This window comes from Grampus griseus (genome assembly GCF_964374135.1).
Source record: "Grampus griseus genome assembly, chromosome: 15".
Classification (NCBI taxonomy): Eukaryota; Metazoa; Chordata; class Mammalia; order Artiodactyla; family Delphinidae; genus Grampus; species Grampus griseus.
This window is the reverse complement of record NC_139009.1, coordinates 56,920,117-56,926,116: the sequence shown is the minus strand read 5'-3', so window position 1 is coordinate 56,926,116 and position 6,000 is coordinate 56,920,117.

Here is a 6,000-nt window from a genome sequence, read left to right as displayed (position 1 = left end):
CCGCTCCGCGGCATGTGGGATCTTCCCGGACCGGGGCACGAACCCGTGTCCCCTGCATCGGCAGGCGGACTCTCAACCACTGCGCCACCAGGGAAGCCCTATGGCTACTTTTTAAACAGTTTGACAGTCCCTTAAAAACATAAACATAAATTTATCATATGGCCCAGAAGTACTGCTCCTACATATTTACTGAAGAGAAATGAAAATACATGTCTGTACAAAGACTTGTACCTGAATGTTTAAACTGTTATACATCCATAAAATAAAAGGGAATTAACCACTGATACCCAACAACATGGATAGATGTCAAAAAAAAAAATGCCGAGTGAAAGAAGGCAGAGAAGGAAGAATACATATTGCATGATTCCATTCCATTTATATGAGGTTCTAGAACAAGTGATATCAATCTATAGTGACAAAAAATGTACTAGTTGCCTGGGAGCCCAGTCTGGGGGGTTGACTGGAAAGGGGCCTGAGTGAACTGCCCAAGGCATTTTTTTTTTTTTTTTTGGCAGTTCTGTGCAGCATGTGGGATCTCAGTTCCTGACCAGGGATGGAATCTGTGCCCCCTGCCGTGGAAGTGCGGAGTTCTAACCACTGGACCGCCAGGGAAGTCCCCGGGTGGCTTAAACAACAGAAATTTGTCTCATAGTTTTGGAGGCCACAAGTCCAAGGTCAAGGTGTTGGTAGGGTTAGTTCCTTCTGAGGGTTTTGAGGGAGAATCTGTCCCATGCCCCCCTCCTAACCTATGGTGGTTTGCTGGCAGTCTTTGGTGCTCCTTGACTTGAGATACATCAGTCTGATTTCTGCCTTCTCCCTGTGTATGTTTCTGACTCTGTGTCCCAATTTCCCCCATTTTATAAGGACACCAGTCCTACTGGATTAGGACCCACCCTAATGATCTCATATTTGCTTGATCATCTGCAAAGATCCTATTATCAAATAAGGTCACTTTCATAGGTACTGGGGATTAGGATTGTAACATCTTTTGGGGTGGGGGACACAAGTCAATGTATAACCGTTGTTCACAAATTAATATAAAGGTGTAGGACTTGGCCTCATAAACATGGTCATCTCAACAAATTCCTCTCTTCCTTAGGCCATAAGTCTGGAATCTTTGCCTGTCTTTCTTGTCTATCATGTTATCTTGATCTAGGCCAAGTTCTACAGGGTAAGCATAATTGAATTGATTTGGGTTGAGGCAAACATTTAAACAGAGAAAAGACAAACATATGTACTCAATATTCAGCTAAACTGTTCACTCACTGATTTACGTTAAGGCCTTGAAGTAAATATTACCTATTTAGAAAGGTTACTTTATCTAAAATAGTGTGGCTGTAGCTGCAGTTGCCTTTACAAAGTCTATTTTTGAGACTTCTGAAGCTGTCATAGCCATAAATACTACCAATAAACCAAAGGTAAAAATTATTTTTATTAATATAATTTTCTTCCCTTTTCAGAGTGTAAAGTTTCTAAAGGCTGACTTTCCCCCCATCCATTTATTTATTTATTTTTCTAAAATTTATTTATTTTTAAAATTTTTGGCTGCGTTGGGTCTTCATTGTTGCACGCGGGCTTTCTCTAGTTGCGGCGAGTGGGGGCTACTCTTCGTTGGGGTGCCTGGGCTTCTCATAGCGGTGGCTTCTCTTGTTGTGGAGCACGGGCTCTAGGCGTGCGGGCTTCAGTAGTTGTGGCACGCGGGCTCTAGAGCGCAGGCTCAGTAGTTATGGCACACGGGCTTAGTTGCTCCACGGCATGTGGGATCTTCCCAGACCAGGGCTCAAACCCGTGTCCCCTACATTGGCAGGAGTATTCTTAACCACTGCGCCACCAGGGAAGCCCCGTCCATTTATTTTTAAATGGAATACTTTATTCTAAAATTTTCTAATTAAAGAGTTAAGACATTTTTAATGGACAACACTGTATCTGTCTGGATTTTTCTTTGTATTTCTTAATTTTAGCATGATATAAAATTTTCACAGAAAAGAATAATTCTATTGGAAAATAGAATAAAAAATTCACCCAAATGCCATGACCTAATACAGCTACATATTTTTTCCTGAAATTCTATACACATTACATTTAGATGTACCGATTGAACAGAGCATTTTTTTTTCCTTCAAAATATAGATGTGCTTCTTCCTGCTAATAACTTTGTTAGTATAACATTTCCACTGTGTTTTTGTTCATTGAGAGGAAAACTATGTCAGATTTCTTTCTTTATACTAACCAGTTTACACATTTCCTAGGCTTTTCTTTATGTAATAGGTAAAAAGATGAACTTAATACCAACTAGCTAATCAACGACTAGACAGGGTTATAGTAATGTTCCAGGCACTGAAAAAGAAATTAGAGAAGGAGAAAAGAGGTCAGTGTCCTTAAGAACTGGAAATCTAGCTGACGAATTTACAGAAGAAGTGCAAGATCTGAACGCAGATCAAATTCCTTACTATGTTGATCTGCACATTATACTTCTAGGCCTGGGGAAGCTCCCCCAGGACCATTGTGTGTCGGCTGCCAAGGGAAGAGATTCAGTGTGACTTGATTTCTTCAAGCTTTTTGCTCAGTGAGGCTAACAGGCGGTTGAGGGAATGATAATAATAAGGTAGTGAGATATCATTTATTATTTAATATGAAAGGAAAAATACGCTATTGACATAAGACATAAAAACAGAGATTCCTCTCCCATTTGGAATGAAAGAAACACACATCAAGAGCGGTTGCTAATGAAAATGAGAAATTTCTACTACCCACCCTGTAAAACAAAGAAAACAAGCAATAGAACGTCGTAACACCCTACGCTTCTTTTATATTAAGTACTTAATTTCTGAATGTGGGACATTAATTATATTGTTGAGATTAAGCCAATTTTGGTAATTTGGATTTTCAAGCTCATTATCTCTTGTATCCAGATGCAAATATTTCATTCTAGGGACAGGGGTTTTACAGAAGATTTACCAAAAAGCAGGGTCCTCTCCACAGAGAGCTATTTATTTTCCATTTAGCAGAAGTCATGGCATAGAGCAAGTCCAAAATAGTGCAAATTACTACAAATGTCTCTGCTCAAACATTTTCAGTCTCTTTTGCATCAGGATAATTGTTTCCGTGTTTTAGTTTATTTTGTTAGCATAAACAGGTTTTTGAGTTTGTCTGGATAATTTTTTCACCTTCCAAGTTCCTTTTGCCTGTAGCGTCCCAGCCTTTCTTAGGGAAAGGACTCAACACTTCTTCAAATAGTTGTTGTGATTTATAATCCTCTAAGTTAATTGGCTTGATAAGGGCTTCTGGGGCTTGAGTTCCAGGCATGGACACTCCAAATTCCCATTATATTGAGGACCCTTGTATTGACCAGCAGTCTTCACTCGGTTATTCCCCAAGCCCAAGTTATGGGATGTGTGAGCTTTGCCTCTCCAGAAGTTTTCCTCTAAATTCATCCTCCCGTGGAAACTGTTGGATAACCCAAACTTCCCATCTAAATTAGCCCAGTTACTGAACCACGATTATAATTAGCAGCATACCCATTTTTCCATTCACTTCAGGAGCCAAAAGTACTTTCTCATCATGAGTTAATTCACCAGGCCAGGTCTTGGGATTGTTGTCCTATCACTGTTGCTAAAAGTAGTCATACGAAGTCAACAGAAGAGAGTTTCGGTAGACAGTTCCAGCCTTGCTTGAAACTTGGGTTCCAAGTACTATTTGAACTATTTATTAGTTGTTATTAGTGCTATGTAACAAAGAATTTGGCTGGCTTTTGTCTCTGTTTACTGGGAGAGAGCCTCTAAATTATTGGAATTTCCCAAGTGGGAGGAGAGTCTTTGCTGTTCTTGGTGAACCCCTCAGACCCCACCTGAGTTTATGCTAATGAGGTGACTCATGGTGGGCACCTGGATAGTTTCAGGATGGAGGTTGGCTAGGCTGGAAAGGTCAACCATGTGATTAGAGGGTTAAGGATTTGAGCCAGGCCTTATCAGTGCCATATGGGAGGAGAACTGGAGATTGAGTTCAGTCATGTGGCCAGTGATTCAATCATTCGTGTCTATGTAATCAAACCCCAATAAAAACTTTGGACACCTGGAACTCAGGTGAGCTTCCTTGTTGGTTATACTCATTGATGTGCTGGGAGGGTGACCTGTTCTGAGGACACGGAGGGTTTGTGTTTGAGAGCCTCTCAGATCTTGCCCTATATGTCTCTTCATTGGGCTGGTCCTGGTTTGGATTCTTTATAATAAAACCGAAATCATAACACTTTCCTGACTTCTGTCAGTTTATCTTAGTGAATTATTGAGCCTGAGGGGGTAGTGGAAACCTCCAAATTTGTGGCCAGTTTGTCAGAAATGCAGTGGCCAAAGAACCCAGGAGATTGGGCTGGCGTCTGAGGTGAGGGGAGTCTGCTTACTGTGTCCTCAGCTAAAATTTGATCTAACTCTGCATAGTTAGTATCAAAACTGCATCGCAATGAGGAACTTACTTTAATTTTTTTAACAGAAGTTGAAGAATTTCTTACGCACACGTAAGAACACATGAGAATGCATAACCTGGTCAATGGTCCAATTAATTTTCTTCTTGAGATTTTTTTTTTTTACAGTAGACCTTCAAGTCCAAATAAAACAGGTTTTTTGTTGTTCTTGTTGTTTTAGTATATTGAAACGCAGCATGATATTCTATTAATGGGGTTATTTAATACAGCCATTGTTTCAGCAGTTTGGGGTTAATAACCAGCTGGGTTACTTTTAGTTCTTAAGTAGAAATGAAATGATTAGGTCTTTTAAACAACCACTTGCAAGACTTGGACACTAAAGCTGTAAGAGGTGGGAATTCTACAGAACCACCAAGAAAAACCGGATATGTTGCTGAAGGTCTCCTTGTGACAAAGATTCAAGGGTGGCCCCAAAGTAGACACATCAACTTGTTTTGGGAACTTCAGAGGAGGAGAGAGGAGGGCAAATCATCTCCATGTCTCTTACCACATGGAGTCTTATAACAGAAGACTTTGCATATAGTAGGTGCTCAATAAATGAGATGCCATGAATAAGGCCCTTAAAGGTTATGTGAGGGCTGGATGCAAGTCCATGCGTAAGATTCTGGTTGCCTGCTGGTAGGTACTTTATGTAGTTTAATAAGCTTCAAGGACTGGCAGCTCAGAGACAGGGAACTAGAAGCAGTGTGAGGAGTCGTGGCTTCTAAATTATGCTTCTGAAACAGGTGTTTATATTTTCTGTTTCCAATTAGTGCTTTAAGTACTGACACTTCCAACATGGCCCCCATCTGGATGGGTGGAGAATATGGGGCAAAATCAAGCAGTGTATTCTACAGAAAATGTCTCCTCCTGCCCCTTGAAGAACAGTGAGGAATCCTGAGTAGCGAGTGTGATGCTGGGGCTAAGATAGAGCAACTATCAAATGTGAAAGGTGACAAAAGTTTTCCAATCCAAATACTTGCTAGATGGCAAACACATCGTTTAAGTTCAGAAGGAACTTACATCATTCCCTTATTTTTTTTCTCCTTAAAAATGACATTTCGATTTAATTATGTAAATATTAATTAAAAAAAAGAACTTATATTGGAAACTACCTGAAACTGTATTTTTCTGTTGCTTATATTAAAAAGTACAGTATGATGAATCTCCATGTACTCATCATGCAGTTGGGTGAATTTCAGTTGTGAGAACTGAACCAATGTTGCCCTACGAAGCAAAGACTAATGAAAAAAATGTTCACTGAAATGGTAAAGATATCATTCGTGAAGAAATAAAACACTTTGGCATTTCTTCAAGTGTGTCTTTGCTGTCCAGATGAGTTTATGCTGCTCCAGAGCCTTCAGAAGGCAGTTGTGGAGCTCCATTAAAAATGTCCCTGGCGGCACAGTGGTTGAGAGTCCGCCTGCCAATGCAGGGGACACGGGTTCGCGCCCCGGTCAGGGAAGATCCCACATGCCGCGGAGCGGCTGGGCCCGTGAGCCATGGCCGCTGAGCCTGCGCGTCCGGAGCCTGTGCTCCGCAAC